General features: G+C 43.9%; 1 protein-coding gene across 3 annotated transcripts in view; it reads right to left on the bottom strand.

The window, feature by feature from the left end:
* Positions 1-18,946, bottom strand: part of LOC147441938 (uncharacterized) — a 28,519-nt gene extending 9,573 nt beyond the window's left edge. The window contains exon 1 of one of the 3 annotated variants that reach the window (XM_086528327.1): positions 18,792-18,946. The gene's annotated coding sequence lies outside the window, so the exon portion shown is untranslated. The remainder of the gene's footprint in view (positions 1-18,791) is intronic. The other 2 variants (XM_086528329.1, XM_086528330.1) reach the window with 2 other exon arrangements.
* Between the last annotated feature and the right edge of the window lie 1,199 nt (positions 18,947-20,145).

Raw genomic sequence — 20,145 nt, 5'->3', positions numbered from 1 at the left:
AGGGAAAAATACCAACAGGGATCGGAAAAATACTCCCGGGTATGCTTTATTTATGAGCTCTAGGCATTTGGGGCCCCATTGAACGGGGTCCCATAAGTTGGTGGGAACTTCTTTAAAATTAGGCCACTCGGGAAGGTTTTGTAAGTTGCTAAAACTTCTTTTGTTGCTGCTTCTTAGGGTTTAGGCCCCTCGGCCAGGATCTACAGGTGGGCTCTGTTCTTCACCAAGGTGTTACAGGTTGCATGCTATGGTGGATACTTACAATAAAAAGATTACCCTTGTACATAGAGGAAAGACTCATGTTCTTGATGTAAAGCTTAGAGGCGAGTTTGTTCCACTTGTATCTGCTTCTATTATTTCATCTGTGATAAACAATCGTCTGTCACAAACTGGTGACATGGTTGGCCCCTAGACACTCTTACACTGCTGGCAGCCCCGAAAAACGAGCCAACAGGCTGACGTTGCAAATTTCCGAAAATGGTGCTGAACTGTTCATGTGGCAAATTTTCGCAATTCGCGCTGACATGCTAACGTGGCAGCTCTACGGAATTTCCATAATTTGCGCTGATTGCTTTTGGCAGATTTTGGGAACGAGTTGCTTTTGGACCTTTTTAAGGTTAAAGCTTTTGAAGATCAATTGCTTTTGAGTTTGAAAGCTTTTGGGGCTCTGCTTTTGGGCATCCCTTGTAAAATACGCCCAAGGGCCTCGCTTCTCAAGGCATCTGGACGCAGAGTCTGAGAGTGAGCACATGCGAGCTCATTGTACTTTGCTCAAAGATTAATATAAAAATAAATACCGAAAGGGGCGCCAGTTTTTGGGGCCAATGCCTCTTGGCATGGAACTACGCCGTGCCATGTCGTCTCTTGTGAATTGTTTTGAAGTAAATCTCTGCTGTGTCGCGGTAGAATCTTGACTTGGGGTGGCCAAGTTTGTTACATCGTCTGTATGCGTACTTGATCTTTGTGAAAGAAGTACCTAAAGATGTATCTAATTTGTCTACTTTAGATAAAGACAACTTTCTTGAGTGGTTCACTGATGGTTTTTCGAACTCTTTGCCTTGAGAGTTACCTGAAACAAACTTGGACACCCCAAGTCTAGATTCGGTTGCGACACAATAGAGATTCACTTCAAAACAATTCACAATTCAAGAGTCGACACGGTCCGGCGTAGTTCCGTGCCAAGAGAGATTGGCCCCAAAGACTGGCGTCCCTTTCGGTATTTCTTTTATATTAATCTTTGAGCAAGATACAACTCCCGCGGGTGCTCTTAAACTCTGCGTCCAGATGCTCTGAGAAGTGAGCCCCCCTTGGGTCACTTATAAACATTACAAGGGGTGCTCAAAGTAGAGCCCGAAAAGCAAGTAATCTCAAAAGCAATTCAATCCCAAAAGCTGCTAGTAAAAACAGCAGCGCCAAAAGCAAAAAATTTCGTACAGGCTGCCACGTCAGCACTGTCAACGCAAAAAAGTGGGTGTCCGCACAGTGCCACGTCAGCATGTACCGTACGCTGCCACGTCAACAGGTCAGCGAGTAAACGGAGCTCCGTACAGTGCCACATCAACAAGTTTGTATGCTGCATGTCAGCATGTCGCGTTCATAGGGTCATGCCACACCATCAATTTGTGACATACCCCCCTCTTGAAAGAATTGTAATCACCCTCGATTACGCCTGCAAAACAAACAGAGGCCATAAATTGTTTCAGTAGACATTGACTCTAAGTACCGACGCACTAGACACGACACATCTAGCCCTTGTACAAAGACGACAGTCACATCATACAACATCAGAGGACATCACAAGACAAATGAATCACAGAAAAATTCATTTCAAATCTAAGACCAGGACTGTCAGCAACATATTTAGTAACCATACATCTCGGACCCTACTGATGCCGGATTAACTAATCCTTATTACGATCATGTCTATAGAGATTTATAAGACCGAAATGCTGCAGTCATATTCTCTTTCAGTTCCTACACTCAAACAAGTCAAATGAGAGAGTACAAATCAATTATATTAAATTTCGGGAAATCCGTTTCAGAAAGTCATGAAGCAGAATAGTATCCTTGAAACCCAAAGCGGACATCAATGACCTTATTCGATTGAGGTAATCTATTGACAAAGAAGCGGAGTGACTCCCCTCTTGTGCAATCCCTCTGCACCAGATTCAACCTTACTGATCTGTAGGATCTATCGGAGTAGACGATGCTAAATTGAATGCTTCAAGATAAAGTTCCAAAATCTAAGGAGTATCTGCTAGGTCCTCCTCCTCCATCCACTTCGCATCTAATGCCGAATAGTTCTTGAATTTAACCAAGAACCGCCGAATCACTTTACCTTTCATCTTTCTTTCCTTGTGTGCCAAAATCTGTTCAAGAATGAGTATCTCCTCGCTCTCTTCCACTTCGGGTTGCTCATCAAGCTCCCCATCAACTGGCACCTCACCTTTAAAAGGTTTCAAGAGACTCACATGGAATGCATTGTGAATCTTCCAAGTATCGGGCAACTTGAGTCGAAAGGAGACATCATTTATCTTTTCTTTAATCTGGAAAGGGCCATAGTATCTCATGCTAAACTTTAGAAAAAGCCGCTCCTTTCCCTTTCGTTTCCTTAGGCGAGCACCCAATCGTCTTCCTTTACTTTCAAATCTCGTCGATGTCGATATGTTGCCTTCTTATGTCGTTCTTGAGACTTCTCTAAAGCCCCGCGGACCTTGGCAAAAGCAGTGTCCAAGTCCCTCGTGTATTGGTCGGCTTCAAAAATCTTGTCTTTAGTGGTGAGAAAGGGTGGAACCTTCTCAGCACCTTCAATTATCTCAAATGGTGCCTTCCTCGTCGAAGAGTGAACCGTGTTGTTGTAGGCAAATTCCACCAAAGGCAAACAAAATTCCCACTGAGTCTTTTGATCAAAGATGTAAGACTTCAATAAATCCAGAACAACTGAATTTGCAATCTCAGATTGCCCATCTGTCTGCGGGTGGAACGATGACGAGAACTGCAATCACGTGCCAATGTTCTCCCAAATAGCCCTCTAAAACAAACTCGTGAATCAAGGATCTCTATCGGAGACTATTGTCTCAGGCATGCCATGTAATCGAAATATCTGTGTAATAAACAGTCTCGCTAAATGGTCCGGCTTGCCTGTTTTCTTTACTAGAGCTAAATCCGTCAATGAGAGTCCATCATGCCCACTCTGTGTCTTCGGGAGATCAAAGATGAAATCCATTGCAATACTTTCCCAGGGGCAGGTGGGAATGGGTAAAGGCTGTAGTAATCCTTGTGTAACAAACTTGGACACACCAAGTCAAGATTCTACCGCGACACAACAGGAATTCGCTTCAAAACAGTTCACGGTTCACAATTGGTTCGACACGGCCCGGCGGAGTTCCGTGCCTAGTGATGTTGGCCCCAAAGACTGGCGCCCCTTTCAGTATTTCTTTTTGTATTAATCCGTTGCACAAAGTACACAGGAGTCGTTGGGTCTCACTCTCATACTTTGCATCCAGATGCTCTGAGAAGTGGGAGCCCAACAACACTTATAAAGAGTTACAAGGGATGCCAAAAGCAGAGCCCCAAAAGCTTTCAAAAATAAAGCAAGTTCCTCTCACAAGCCCTCTTGGGGAATTAAAGCAGCTCCCAAAAAGCCCAACGTAAGAAATTTTCAGCCCATGCGTAGAATAAAGCAGGAATTTCTGTACGTTGCTGCCACGTCAGCAACGTTGCTGACGTTGCTGCCACGTCAGCATTCCAAAAACACGCCGTAAATTCCGGAACGGTCCGCATTGTCAACAACATAAACCAAGCGTGCAAGACTTTTCAAGGCAACTACAACTCGGGAAGAGAGATTGTATTAGGTATGGCCAACGCGTTTCGACCTCAAAAGGGTCTCCTTCAATGCTTGAGTATTGATGTGTAGCCCAAATATTCTTGTTGGCCCAGTGCAGCTATTGTTCCTAAACCTTGAGACCACCCTCTCCTCCTCTCTTATGAAGTTATCACTCGTCCCCTTCTATGCTTGAGTAATGATGCGTTAAAAGGACTATGAAGAACTCTTGTCCACTCATCTTCTCCTCTTCTCCAAGATTGCAGTAGAAACCACGTGCATCGGTTGTTGCTAAACCTTGAGAGCACACTCCCTTCCTCTTTTATTCAATTACCACGTGTCTCCTTCAATGCTTGAGTATTGATGTGTAGCCCAAATATTCTTGTTGGCCCAGTGCAGCTATTGTTCCTAAACCTTGAGACCACCCTCTCCTCCTCTCTTATGAAGTTATCACTCGTCCCCTTCTATGCTTGAGTAATGATGCGTAGCCCAAATCTTGCTGGCCAGACTAAGTTGGTTCCTCTCTCAACCCTTAACCTAACCCCATCCTTAACCCCTTTACCTTATGCTTAAATTTAAGTGCTATGTATTAGCATATTTTTACCATTGATGCTCAAGCAAGTTGGAAACCATCTTCACCCTAGAGGAAAAACTAAGCTCCTCATTGGTAACACAAATCCCAATTCTAGGGATCTTAATGCCCCACTATACTTCACCTCCAGTACCACCTATTATATTACCCTAGTATAACCGTTGTACCCAACCAAATTGCAAGAAACTTTTGGTAAGCCCTTGATTGCACCCACGTCCACTTCATGAGTTTTCTTGACACCAATCCTTACGAAAATCATTATAAAGTTGAATGGACCCTTATCACTTAACCCCCCCTCCAACAAAACTTTGTTTTAACCAAAATCCTTTCTTTACTCTAGATTTAGCCCTTACCCTTGGCAGCCTTAGACTAACCTAAACCTTAATTCACAAAGTTCTCTGTAAACATTTTCTATCCTAGAGGAAACCCTAACACTACTTTTTATTCACCTCAAAACCAAAACCTTATAGTATTGACCCAAATACTATATGTATCACACTCTTAACTATATTTGAAAATATTCCCTTTAATCTTTAACAACCCTTCTGATATAGGTGGCCTTGACCTAACTAAACCTCTACTTGTACCTTTTGACTTCTATCCCACCATATACATTTCATCCCCCCTCCTCGACCCTCTCCGAGTGCCTCGATAATATCCTTGTAAGAGTATTTAAAGGGCTTTTTGATGTGCTACAACCACCTACTGCTGTGGACTCTCCTTTTTTGACATAAAGCACATCTTCCAAGTTCCTTCATCTCACATATCTCTCTAGCTGCAAATCCCAATTCTAGTCCTTTTCAATTCTATCGAGGGTACAAGTTTTAAATAGCTCAATCTTGTCAACATTCAATGAGCCCTTTTCCCTCTACACTCTTGGGAAGAGTCAAAAATGTACTTGTCCTAATTCCTGTCTAAGCTCAAACTCCAACATTTTTAAAACTCCATGAAAACTCAACTCAAGTTAACTCTCTTAACCGGAGCTACCACCCTCACCCTATTTAAGCACTACACAAAGAGATTGTAACTTGCCCTGATGAGACCCTTTTGAGGTCGAAACGCATTGGCCATACCTAATACAATCTCTCTTCCCGAGTTGTAGTTGCCTTGAAAAGTCTCGCACGCTTGGTTTATGTTGTTGAGCAGTGTCTAAGTCCCTCGTGTATTGGTCGGCTTCAAAAATCTTGTCTTTAGTGGTGAGAAAGGGTGGAACCTTCTGAGCACCTTCAATTATCTCAAATGGTGTCTTCCTCGTCGAAGAGTGAACCGTGTTGTTGTAGGCAAATTCCACCAAAGGCAAACAAAATTCCCACTGAGTCTTTTGATCAAAGATGTAAGACTTCAATAAATCCAGAACAACTGAATTTGCAATCTCAGATTGCCCATCTGTCTGCGGGTGGAACGATGACGAGAACTGCAATCACATGCCAATGTTCTCCCAAATAGCCCTCTAAAACAAACTCGTGAATCAAGGATCTCTATCGGAGACTATTGTCTCAAGCATGCCATGTAATCGAAATATCTGTGTAATGAACAGTCTCGCTAAATGGTCCGGCTTGCCTGTTTTCTTTACTGGAGCTAAATCCGTCAATGACAGTCCATCATGCCCACTCTGTGTCTTCGGGAGATCAAAGATGAAATCCATTGCAATACTTTCCCAGGGGCAAGTGGGAATGGGTAAAGGCTGTAGTAATCCTTGTGTAACAAACTTGGACACACCAAGTCAAGGTTCTACCGCGACACAACAGGAATTTGCTTCAAAACAGTTCACGGTTCACAATTGGTTCGACACGGCCCGGCGGAGTTCCGTGCCTTGTGATGTTGGCCCCAAAGACTGGCGCCCCTTTCAGTATTTCTTTTTGTATTAATCCGTTGCACAAAGTACACAGGAGTCGTTGGGTCTCACTCTCAGACTTTGCATCCAGATGCTCTGAGAAGTGGGAGCCCAACAACACTTATAAAGAGTTACAAGGGATGCCAAAAGCAGAGCCCCAAAAGCTTTCAAAAATAAAGCAAGTTCCTCTCACAAGCCCTCTTGGGGAATTAAAGCACTCCCAAAAAGCCCAGCGTAAGAAATTTTCAGCCCATGCGTAGAATAAAGCAGGAATTTCTGTACGTTGCTGCCACGTCAGCATTCCAAAAACACGTCGTAAATTCCGGAACCGTCCGCACAGCAGTGCCATATCAACATTTAGCAGAAAATCTGGGACTGCCTGCCACGTAAGCAATGACCACGTGTGTGTGTGTATTGGGCAGCCACGTCACCAGTTTGTGACATAACCCCCCTCTTGAAAGCATTGTAAACTGTCTTAGCAGACACTGACTGTTAGTACCGACGCACTAGGAACACACATCTAGCACATGTACCAATCGTCAGTCACATCACAGGACATCACTTGACATCACAGGACATCACATGACAAATCACATTCACAAATTCATTCGGATCTCAGACCATGATTTATCGGCAACGTATTTAGCAATCGCATCTAGATCCAGTCGGGACCTCACAGATGCCCGATTGACTAATCCTTATTGCAACCATGTCTAACGAGATCTTTCAGACCAAAATGCTGCAAACATTTCGTCTATCAGTTCCTGCACTTAAACAAGTCGAGAACAAATTAATTTCATATTATCGGGAATTCTAGTTCATAAAGTCATACAGCAGAATATTGTCAGCTCACAGTTCCCTGAAACTCAAAGAGACATCAGTGACTTTAGTATCAAAAATCGAGGCAATCTGTTGACAAAGGAGTGGAGCGACTCCCCTCTTGTGCATACCCGCTGCACCAGATTCCGCCCAAGCTGAGTTCGGGGTTCCATTTAGGATAGACTATGCTAATCCAAATGCTTCAAGGTAAAGATTCACAATTTGAGGAGTGTCTGCTAGGTCCTCCTACATCCACTTCGAATCCAATGCAGGATAGTTCTTGAATTTAACCAAGAACCGCCTTATCACTTTACCCTTAATCTTTCTGTCTTTATGTGCCGATATCTGCTCTGGAACAAGGATCTCCTCGTTTTCTTCCACTTCGGGTTGCTCATCAGGCTCCCCATCTTCGAGCACATCGCCTTTAAAAGACTTCAAGAGACTCACATGAAAAGCATTGTGAATCCTCCAAGTATCGAGTAGCTTCAATCGAAAGGAGACATCATTTATTTTTTTGGAAATCTAGAAAGGTCCGTAGTATCGCATACTAAGCTTTGGAAAAAGCCTCTCCTTTCCCTTTTTCTTTCTCGGGCATGCCTTCTCAAAACGTAAGAGCACCCAATCGTTCTCCTTCAATTTCCAATCACGACGATGGCGATCTACTGCCTTTTATTGTCTTTCTTGAGATTTCTGCAAAGCCTCGTGGACCTTGGCAAAAGCCGCGTCCAAGTCACGCGTGTACTCATCGGCTTCAAAAATCTTATCTTTCGTGCTTAGGAAGGGTGGAACCTTCGTAGCACCTTCAATAATCTCAAATGGCGCCTTCCCCGTCGAAGAGTGTATCATGTTATTGTAGGCAAATTCCACCAAAGGTAAATAGTTTTCCCATTGAGTCTTCTGATCCGAGATGTAAGACTTCAATAAATCTAATACCACTGAATTAGCAATCTCTGACTGCCCGTCAGTCTGCGGGTGGAAAGATGACAAGAACAACAACAGCGTACCAATGTTCTCCCAAATTGCCTTCCAAAACAAACTCGTGAATCTGGGTCCCTGTCGGAGACAATCGTCTCAGGCATGCCATGTAATCTGAAGATCTGGGCCACAAACAGTTTAAATTGAAGAGGCTAGTAGAAGAGAGCTCCAAAATCTCTCGCAATATGCGTCCAATGTATCCTTCTTGGTCATCCAAAGATAGTTCCAAGCAGTTCGTATGTCGCATTCGTACTCCCAAGTCAATTAAGAAGAAATAAATAGCCTTTAAATTTCAGCCATTTAACTGGCACTGTCTTGTTCAAAAGAAGCGTGGACCACCAAGTTCGAGCATTTCCCTTGAAGTAACAAGTAGCCCTCCGAATCTTGGAGTACTCTGAGTAACGCCCTCCAGAGAAATCTATGTCAAACTGTTGTATGAAGGCCAAAGCCTTCGAAGCGTCGCGATATCCAGAAAACGTGTCAAATTTAAGTGGCTGTCACCTTCTTTAAACTCTCAAACTTTCTTGCTTTGATCCTCCAAAAAGTCATACTGGTTGGCTTTATAAAAATTCTTCTTCTTTGCATAGAATCTGTGATCATCGGAGTCCGAACTGTCTGAAGAAGAGTCCTCTATAGAACTGTCAGAAACTGGGCGAAATCTCGGCTTCTTTGCCTTTTTCTTGCCCTTTCCGAAGCTTTGCTTTTTGCTTCGCTTTTTCCCTTTTCTGTCTTCTTCGCTCGAGTCGGAAGAGCTAGAAGAACTGTAAGAAGAAGAAGAAGAAGAACTGGATACTCCTTCAAATCTGACGTGCTTTTTCTGCTTTCTTGCCGAGGCAAATGTAGACTGATGACCCAAATAACCGGGAAGTCAGTGCCTTTCTTTTGCTTTTTGTCGTGCTTTCAGGCTTTGTTCTGCACATCAAAGAGCTGAGAGATCCGTGTATCAACCACCTCTTCTAATTCTTGCTCTGTAAACATCCTTGGAGTAGGAGGTTTCTTGAGTGCCGGTTTGAGGGGTGGTTCAGTGGTTTGCTGCCACTGTGAATGCACCTCATCGAAGGACGTCTGGGTCATAAATTTTGCAAATCTCGGGTCCTTCGCAAAATTTAGCATCATCTTTGTTGCATCGTCGATCAATCGTCGACGCTCCATTTCTTCAAGCTCCACCTGAGTAGGCCAAGGCGGGCCGTACTCCTCGCGTGAATCTTCTTCGTGATCTCTTCCCGCATCTCCAGATGCAGAGGAAGTCAACTAATCTCTGTCTGAATCCATAAGTATCGCGTAAAAAGGAATGGATTTCCTGGTAGAAGAGAAATCGGTTGTGCTCTGATACCACTGTAACATACTTGGACACACCAAGTCAAGATTCTACCGCGATACAACACGAATTCACTTCAAAACAGTTCACAATTGATTCGACACGGCCTGGCCGGTGAAGTTCCGTGCCTAGAGATATTGGCCCCAAAGACTGACGCCCCTTTCCGTATTTCTTCTTGTATTAATCTGTTGCACAAAGTACACGGGAGTGGTTGGGTCTCACTCTCAAACTCTGCGTCCAGATGCTCTGAGAACAACAACACTTATAAAGAGTTACAAGGGATGCCAAAAGCAGAGCCCCAAAAGCTTTCAAAAAGAAAACAAGTTCCTCTCACAAGCCCTCTTGGGGAATTAAAGCAACTCCCAAAAAGCCCAGCGTAGGAAATTTTCAGCCCATGTTTAGAATAAAGCAAGAATTTCCATATGTTGTTGCCACGTTAGCATTCCGCAAAACGCGCCGTAAATTCCGGAACTATCCGTACGGCAGTGCAGTCAACATTTAGCAGAAAATCTGGGACTGCCTGCCACGTAAGCAATGACTGTGTGTGTGTGTGTAATGGGCAGCCACGTCACCAGTTTGTGACACCTTGTGCCTTATGCCTGTCAAACTTGACCTTCTGGAATACTAAACAACTGCAAACAAAGTTGTCCACATCCTTCTTGAGCCTCGCCCAAAAGAAATAACATCCACACCTTTCAAGGTGGTATCAATGCCGTGGTGACCCGTAAAAGGTGGATAATGGCACTCAATCAAAACCTTTTCCCTCAACAGTTGTGTAACACACAACATTGTTTTCTTCATCAAGTAGCCATCTCGTATGGAATACCCTGGCACTATCTCCCCATTCTGTATCCGAGTAAACACATCAGAAAAATCTAGATCAGTGGCATACTGGTGAACCATATCCTCGAAGCTTCTATGATGGATCGCGGAAATACAAGACGAGGGGCTTTCGAGGCAATGCATCTGCCACTAAGTTTTTTTGTCCCTGAACATGGACAATCTGGAAGTGAAACTCTCACAAGATGTTAGCCCACCGCATTTGCTTTTCCGAAAGCTGCTTCTGCGACAAGAGGTAGCATAGACTCTGATGATCAGTAAAACAATGAAATCGGCTCCGAGTAGATAATGTCGCCACGGACTAAGAGCATGGATCACTGCCAATAGCTCTTTCTCATAAATTTGTGCTACCAATTCTCGCCTTGGAAACATTTTGCTTTCATAAGCAATCACATGGCCTTCTTGCATCAAGACCGCTCCCAGACTACGACCACAAGCATCACAATAAACTTCGAATGGCTTTTGCAAGTCTGGCAAAGCCAACACTGGTCCAATAGTCAGTTTTTCCTAAAGTGTCTGAAAGGCAGTCACCTCTGTCGGTCCCCACGAGAAAGTGATTTCTTTCTGAGTCAATAAGTGTAAAGGCGAAGCTACCTCTGCAAACTTCTGGATGAACCACCGGTAGTAAGAACACAAGCCCAAAAAGCTTCTAACTTCATGAACATTCTTCAGCTTTGGCCAATCGCGGATAATCTCAATCTTGACCGGATCCATCAGTACTCTTGCTGCTGCTGAGACGACGTGTCCCAGAAAGTGTATCTCCGGCAAGAAAACGTCGCTCTTTTTGGCATTGATAACCAATATGTGATCACGGAATGCCTGAAAGACCTGTAGCAAATGGTGTCGATGCTCTGCTTCATCCTTGGAGAAAACTATGGTATCATCAAGGAAACAAGAGATCGATGCTCACGGAAAATCCTATCCATCATTCGGTTGAAAGTCACTGGAGCGTTGGTAAGTCCAAAAGGCATCACCAAAAATTCGTATAAACCAAAGCTTGTCCGAAAGGTTGTCTTGTAGACGTCTCCCGCAATGATTCTAATCTGATGATATCCACTTTTCAAATCAATCTTGCTGAAACAAGAGGATCCCTCAAGTCGGTCAAGAATGTCATCAATCCTTGGAATCGGAAATCTGTTCTTGATAGTGATTTTATTGAGAGCTCTATAGTCAATGCACATCCTCCGAGATCCGTCTTTCTTTAGTACCAATAAAACCGGAGAACGGTAGGGTGAAGTACTAGGCTGGATGAGACCCTTTTCAAGAAGGTCTTTCACTTGGTTCATGATTTCTTCATTTTGGGCTCGGCTCACACGATAATGTGGCCGGTTCGGTGGTGTGGTTCCATGTAACAAACTTGGACACCCCAAGTCAAGATTCTACCGCGACGCAGCAGAGATAAACAGTTCACAAGAGACGACATGGCCCGACGTAGTTCCGTGCCAAGAGGTATTGGCCCCAAAGACTGGCGCCCCTTTCGGTATTTATTTTTATATTAATCTGTGTGCAAAGTACAAAGAGCCCGCGGGTGCTCACTCTCAATCTCTGCGTCCAGATGCCCTGAGAAGTGAGGCCCTTGGGCTTATTTATTCTTACAAGGGATGCCCAAAACCAGAGCCCCAAAATCAGTTTAACTCCAAAATCAAAAACAACTGTAACAAAAGCTGCTAAAAACAGCCAACGCAATTTACGGATGCTGTAAGCGCTTTAGATGGGGATCCGTCCGCTGCCACGTCAGCCTGTCGACGCGTTTTGCGGAGATCTGCCACGTCAGCCTGTCGGCGCGTTTTGCAGGAATCTGCCACGTCAGCCTGTCGTGTTGTCCGGGGGTCTACCACGTCACTAGTTTGTGGCATACCCCCCTCTTGAAAGAATTGTCGTCCAGATCGGAACTCTTGATATTCCAGCGTATTAAAATTAGCCATCATACCCAGACTGTACTGATCTTCCACGAATGTCTTGATGCACTAAAAATTACATACCCAGGCAATCTCATCCAATTAGGAATATTCAGTAATTGGCACATCACAATGCAACACAAATGCTCACATATGCATGTTACAAGACGTAGAAACATAAACTTGCCAATGAACACTCCTCCCGCATAACCTAACAAGGTCCGGGCCGGGAGATATTCAACGACTCCCTCATCACTCCTCCCACATAACCTAAAAAGGTCCGGACCGGGAGATATAGAGCCTTTTACAACCAAACGCCTCCCATACCGCAGTCTGCGTCATTTGGAGGTGCTAAGAGTAACCACTGCTCAGACTTCTTAATACTCCTCCCGCATAACCATCCAGGTTCGGGCCATGAGTAACAACAACAATACTCCCCCCGTAAATAACCACAAGGGTCCGGGCCATGAGTAAAAAAACAGCACTTTTCAATCATTCAATACTCCCCCCGCAAATAACCACAAGGGTCTGGGCCATGAGTATGAACAAGCATTCTCAAATATCATTTTTCACTACTCCACCCGGAGTAAAATCACCAATTAATGAAACCAGTATTAAACCAGAGTCAAGCAATTCAAATCGGCACCAAAACAGGTTCAAAACAGATACCATCCATTTCAAACAAATTTCAAACAAGATCACCAAACAAGTTCTCAAACAGAAGTCAAACTCAAAAAGCAATCTCGACATCAATCGAGCTCGAAAAGTCGACTGACTTTCCATCCTCAAACCTGCACCAAAAATTAGGGTTAGGTTCCTTCCATGAAGTCGTAGCCGAGCACAGCATGGTCCATCAGCTCTTGGACAAATAGTGTTTCTTTGACGGCGATGGTAGTCCCAAGATAGCAATCGCACTGGACCTCCAAGGTCATCTGCTCGTGAAGAGACATCTACTGAGAGATGTCGAGAAATTTCAAGTTATAATCTGCTAGGGTTTCCATGGCAAGCATTTCAGGATACCCCACTCTGCCAGAAGTTGCACTCCCAAGGAAGATGTCAGAAACCATATAAATTCGGGCAGTTTTTTTTTTTTTCTTAAAAGCTTGCCAAGTACTTGGAGTATGCTGCTTGATAGCTGTAGACATCAACATCTGCATGGCACTGCTTCTGAGAAAAACAGTGACTTGAAACAAATCTAGATCCTTCTCTTGCAAGTGATCTTAATTGGCTTATACCCTGTAAGACATGAGCGGTGAAGACGGGAGCGCGTCCGATGCGCGATGAAATATGGGTGGGAGTGCCTAATAAGTCCGGGTTGGAGTGCAAAGATACCTCAAATAAAATTCCAATAGCTTTGTCTGCTCTTTTGTAAGACCGGTATGCTTTCAGAAAAGCACATGCCTGATGCTCTGATACCACTGTCACAAGATGGGCACCACGTGCCAATAGAAAAGAACAGACTGAACAGACTTTTAGCACTTCAATAACAACTGAACTGAGAGAGAGAGAGAGAGAGAGAGACGACACGCGACACGGAGTGGCGGAATTCCACCCCAGAGAGTATTGGCCCCAAACCTTGGTGCCCCTTTCGGTATTTCTTTATACTACTGCTGATTAGAAAAATACAACAGCCGAGGAGCACCTGCTCTGCAATCTGCGCGCTAAAAAGTGCTAGAGAGGGCCCCCAAGGCTCATATTTAAAGGCCCAAAGCCTAAAGCATCAAATATGAAAAGCTGACCCCAAAAAATCACTTTCCTAAAATTTCAAGATTTCCCTAAAAATCCACCGCGAATTCCGGAACGTCCGTACAGGTGCCACGTCATCATATTTTGATGTGCAAAGTCTTTTGAGTGTGTTCTACTTTATTTTTTAAGCCTTTATGTCACTTGGGCCCCATCGGACGGGGTCTCGTAAGTTGGTGGGAACTCTTCTGTAAAAATAGGCCACTCGTCAAGACTTTGTAAGTCTGTAAAACTTCTTCTGCTGCTGCTGCTTCTTCTTAGGGTTTTGGCTTCTCGGCTGAGATCTGCAGGTTGGCTCCGTTCTTCAATGGCTTTGACACGTCAGCAATTTGTTACATATTTAGTAATTGCATCTAGATCCATTCCGGACCTCACAGATGCCCGATTAACTAATCCTTATTGCAATCATGTCTATAGAGATGTTACCGAAATGCTGTAGTCATTTCGTCTTTCAGTTCCTGCACTCAAACAAGTCAAGTACAAATCAATCATATTCATTTTTGGGAATTCCTGTCATAAAGTCGTACAACAGAATACTACTCAGCCCATGAGTATCCCTGAAACCCAAAGGGGACATCAGTGACTCAATTCAAAATCGGGGTAATCCGTTGACAAAGGAGCGGAGTGACTCCCCTCTTATGCAAACCCGCTCCACTAGATTCACCCTCGCTGAATTCGGGGTTCTATCGGAGTAGACTATGCTAAATCGAATGCTTCCAAAATCTGAAGAGTATCTGCTAGGTACTCCTCCTCCATCCACTTCGCATCCAATGCAAGATAGTTCTTGAGAGAACCGCCTAATCACTTTACCTTTTATCATTCTGTCTTTGTGGCCAAAATCTGTTCTGGAACGAGTATCTCCTCGCTTTCCTCCACTTCGGGTTGCTCATCAAGCTTCCCATCATCGGGCACATTGCCTTTAAAAGGCTTCAATAGACTCACATGAAATGCATTGTGAATCTTCCAAGTGTCAAGCAGCTTATCTAAAGGAGACATCATTTATCTATTCCTTTATCTGGAAAGGGCCATAATACCTCATGCTAAGTTTTGGAAAAAGCCGCTCCTTTTCATTTTTCTTTCTTAGGCGTGCCTTCTCAAAACATAAGAGCACCCAATCGTCTTCCTCTAATTTCAAATCTCGTGGATGTCGATCTGCTGCCTTTTTATGTCGTTCTTGAGATTTCTGTAAAGCCTCCCGAACCTTGGCAAATGCAGTGTCCAAGTCCCTCGTGTACTGGTCGGCTTCAAAAATCTTATCCTTAATGCTAAGGAAGGGTGGAACCTTTGGAGCACTTTCAATAATCTCAAATGGTGCCTTCCCCGTCAAAGAGTGGATCGTGTTATTGTAGGCAAATTCCACCAAGGGTAAAAAAAAATCCCATCGAGTCTTCTTATCAGAAATGTAAGACTTCAATAAATCCAGTACAACTGAATTTGCAATATCAAATTGCCCATCTGTCGGCGGGTGGAATGATGATAAAGACTACAACCGTGCGCCTCCAAAATAAACTCGTGCATCAGGGATCTCTGTCGGAGACTATTGTCGCAGGCATGCCATGTAGTCTGCAATGAACAGTCTCGCTAAATGATCCGGCTTGACTGTTTTCTTCACTGGAACGAAGTGAGCTTGCTTGCTAAATCTGTCGGATGACAATCCAAATGCCATCATGCTCACTCTATGTCTTCGGGAGATCAAAAATGAAGTCCATTGCAATACTTTCCCAGGGGCGGGTGGAAATGGGTAAAGGCTGTAACAATCCATGTGCTTTATGCCTGTCAAATTTGACCTTTTGGCATACCAGGCAACTGCGTACAAAGTCGTCCACATCTTTCTTGAGTCTCGGCCAAAAGAAGTAACACTCCACACCTTTCAAGGTGGTGTCGATGCCGCGGTGACCCGTAGAAGGTGGACAACGGCACTGAGTCAGAACCTTTTCCCTCAACGGCAATGTGATGCACAACATCATTTTCTTCATCAAGTAGCCATCCGTATGGAATATCCCGCTACTACCTCCCCATTCTGTACTCAAGTGAATACATCGGAAAAATCGGGATTTGTGGCATACTGATGAATCGTGTCGTTGAAGCTTCTATGATGAATCGCGGAAATAGCCAAGACTAGTGGCTTCCGAGACAAAGCATCTACGACCAAGTTCTTCTGTCCCTGAACACGGACAATTTGGAAGTGAAACTGTGACAAGATGTTAGTCCACCGCATCTGCTTTTCCGAAAGTTGCGAAGAACAAGTAACAGAAGAAGAAGTCCTACCAACTTATGGGGACCCCGTCCGATGGGGCCCCAAATGACATAAAGGATAAAATAAGGCAGGACACGCACACACACGCAAACTGATGACGTGGCAGATTTCTGAAAATTGCGCTGGCATGATGACGTGGCATGTTGTACGGATTTCGCGTTTTGCGCTAGCTGCTGTACGGAATTCCGTGATTTATACTGGCAACTTTTTGGCTTTGCTTTTGGACTAGATGCTTTTGAGTTTGAAGGCTTTTCACTGTAATTGCTTTTTAGGCCAAGGGCCTTTAAATATGAGGTTAGGGCTCATTCTCTGGCATGCTTCCTGGAGAAGGTGCAGAGTCTGGAGCACCAACTTGTACTGTGTTGATGCAATATAAAGAAATACCGAAAGGGGCGCCAAGGTTTGGGACCAATACTCTCTAGGGTGGAATTCCGCCACTCCGTGTCGCGTGTCGTCTCTCTCTCTCTCAGTTCAGTTGTTATTGAAGTGCTAAAAATCTGTTCAGTCCATTCTTTTCTATTGGCACGTGGTGCCTGCCTTGTGACAGTGGCTTCCTGGAAAAGGTACAGAGTCTCGAGTACCGACTTGTACTGTGTTGATGCAATATAAAGAAATACAGAAAGGGGCGCCAAGGTTTGGGGCCAATACTCTATGGGGTGGAATTCCGCCATTCCGTCTCTCTCTCTCTCTCTCTCTCTCTCTCTCTCTCTCTCTCTCTCTCTCTCTCTCTCTCTCTCTCTCTCTCTCTCTCTCTCTCTCTCTCTCTCTCTCTCTCTCTCAATTCAGTTGTTATTGAAGTGCTAAAAGTTTGTTCAATCTGTTCTTTTCTATTGGCACGTGGTGCCCGTCTTGTGACATAATACCTAATGCTTGCTCGTCCTTGCGTTGTTGCTCTGCAAATAATGCCCTGGTAACTGCAGCGGATGTGCCGGCTTCGTCGGTTGGTAAGGGTTTCACGACACTCCAAAGGTTCTTCCGCATCAGATATCCCTTCACTTTAACTTGCTAGGTGTGGAAGCCGGATCCATTCAACTTATCCACTTTCAATGCCATACTGAAGCGCCTTTTGTTGGGTACAATTACCGTTGGAAGAATCTCAAGATGTTCTTGAACCGGCAACAATTTGCCACACCTTCGCTTTTCAAAACTGCGAGTTTTATTTTTATGCCGTTGGGATTGTAGCTTGTAAATTCTGAGCAAAAGTTGGCCAATATGCTGCCAATCTAGAAATTGACAATTCTTTGAGCTTGAAAGACAGCTTCCAAGATCACTTGCTAGTTGACAAGCACCGAGTGTGTGAATGAGGGTGTGAATAAGATTTTGGTGAAAGCCAAAAGGCTCAAATAACACGGCCAATTGGAAGACAGTGTGAAAATTAACTAAAAATCGATCTTCTGTAATGGAGCAACAGCACAAATGACGCAGGCCGACGGCACTGAAAGAAATTTGCTCACCGTGGGCTGAGGAGCGCGTAGTAGCAGGCAACAGCATGTCGATTTTTCACTTGCATGCTCAGGCGAACCGTTTGATGCCGGTTATGAGCAAATTGATGCAGGTCGACCCACGGGCTTTCCCCTCTGCAAGCGACGGTTCCCGCAGCGTTTCAAGTCGAGGCTTCCAAGATCTTCAAGCTCCGATACCAATGTTAGGCTTGTGTGGGCTATGGCAGGGGATGGCGTGCAAACATGGTGAGAGAGAGAAGGCAGATTGAGAGAGAGTCGACACACCAAAACTCACGCTATGCTATTGCTTTATTAACTGAAAAAAGAGCCTTACAATATAAAAGAGACTTTCCATGCACATTGGACTTTCCTCTACGTGCAATAGAGGAGTGTCTCCACGGGCAATTGGGCTTGAACCCAACACTTTAATACTCTATGCATGTATGTCTGCATACGGCACCTATGAAAGCATAATAGGTGTGTGACCATGAGATTAACCCTTTGTTGAAGTGTCCAAAGAGCCCCTCCTTGCCACTTTAACATTACATAAAAGGATTGTAAAAGGTGGCAGAAGCAAGTGATTGCCCTTGCAATAAATAGATGCAACTTTGTCCAAGAAAATCCACAGGTACCTAAGGGAGAGGATTTGATGAATTCCAAGGCCATGACAGTCAGCCATACATGTAACGCTCGAGAAGTAAAGTTTTAGAAAATTTACAAATAAATTGACTATAATTTGAAAATTATTGCATTGACTTCCCCTAATTTCCAACCATTCAATGAGGTATAATCCAATATTTGTATGTGGGATATCACTAGACGTAATTTATTTCCAACCAACAGATATATGCTCTCTTTCTCCAAGCACAAGGTGACCGTGATTGGGTAACCCTAATTGAAATAAAGTTATGATGCAATTGTATAGCACATCTGAATGTGGAACCGCCCTAAATACTTCACCCAATTCAATACCCATAGAATATTCTACCACAAACATGAGAACCAGTCTCAATTCTTTACAAAAGCCAGTACCCACCTCGTTCTGGACACCCCGTTTTCAACATTCCCATGGCCATATCCATACTCTTCGGATAGATCTTTCAGGTCTTTGAGGTCTCTTGGGATTGTTACTTATTAAATCTCTCTCTCTCTCTCTCTCTCTCTCTCTCTCTCTCTCTCTCTCTCTCTCTCTCTCTCTCTCACACACACACACACACACACACACACAAAATGGCCGAGCAGAATCTTACCTGTTACGCGCGGTGCTGCAGTTCAGAGGCAAGGCCACAGTTCGCTACTTACAATGTGTCAGAGAGAGAGAGAGAGAGAGAGAACGACTTACAAAATGTTTCATACATTTTGAAATTTTTAAAAGGGCAACTCCAATCGTTCAAAAAGAAGATACATAGTGAGGGGCAAGTAGTGGGGTAGAAGATTGGAAGAAGCAAGGGAAGATGAAGACAAAGAATTGCAAGCAGCGGTGGAATTGCTAATTTATTAGACTTTTAGGTAGAAGGTGAAGATGAGGGAATTGGGTTGGGGACAGAGGAAGGCCAGGGAGCACGCATAAATGGAGATGTTGTGGTTAAGATGCCAAACAAAGGGAGTGTCGTAAGAGTGCCCATTAATCACATGAAGAGGAAGCAAGCTTGCTGCTTCATTTGCCTCTTTTACCGACTTGCTTTGAATTTGATTTATTTTGATGCCAAATGTATTCAGTGGATATTTTGGTAGCGTTGAATCACTTTTGCCAGTTGCACTTGTACAAGGCACATCTCCTTCAATGTAAGCTAACAATGTGAAGGGTTGTGTGGGCATTCTGAAACAAAAACATAAAAAGGCAGTCATATGAGCTCTTAAATGGAGGGTTCTAACACACAAGTGTCCAAAATAGACTACAATGTTTCACTTCTGAAGAGGTAGGTCCTCGCAAGCACATGCCCTAGAGTTAAGAGTATCAGCAAGTCTTCCTTGCGGAAGACCTTAATGGTCATTGACTTCAATTACGACAATCATCGGCGCCTCTTGTTTTAGAAGTGCCTAGTAAATGTAAATTTGTCTCTATCTTAGCTTGTTTGCACATGCTGGCATGCTTTGTCTATGTGAGTACATTGCCCGTTATGAGCATTGGCATATGATAAATACAATAGACCTACATGGTGCAATTCTTTTTCTTTGTGAGTACATTGCCTGTTATGAGCATGAGCATTGTGTGTGATAAATGGTGTTGTAGCTTACAAGGTTATAATGGATCTATAATTGTTGGAGAGAGGGACCAATGGGTGTTGTAGCTTACAAGGTTATAATGGTTCTATAATCATTGGAGAGAGGGACCAATGCATAAATAGAAACAAAATCAACTACTTTCTTTGTATGAGGAAGCTGGATTTAACTGATAGATTGAAAGGTCCAGCTATTAAAAGCTCAACTAGAGTTAGTGTGCAACATTAGTGTTTTGTGTTGAGATTGTAGTGCTAGTGGCAAGGGATGATGTTGCTCTCAATGGTGGCCCTAACATTAGCATTCCACTTGGCCACCGGGGGAAATTTCAATCCAAGTGTAACGAAAGAAAGACTATGCAAAGCTTGAAGCTCCCACACACGC

The sequence above is a fragment of the Adiantum capillus-veneris genome, chromosome 14 (genome assembly GCF_014529385.1).
Source record: "Adiantum capillus-veneris isolate H3 chromosome 14, ASM1452938v2, whole genome shotgun sequence".
Taxonomy (NCBI): domain Eukaryota; kingdom Viridiplantae; phylum Streptophyta; class Polypodiopsida; order Polypodiales; family Pteridaceae; genus Adiantum; species Adiantum capillus-veneris.
This window is presented reverse-complemented; position numbering and strand designations above follow the sequence as displayed.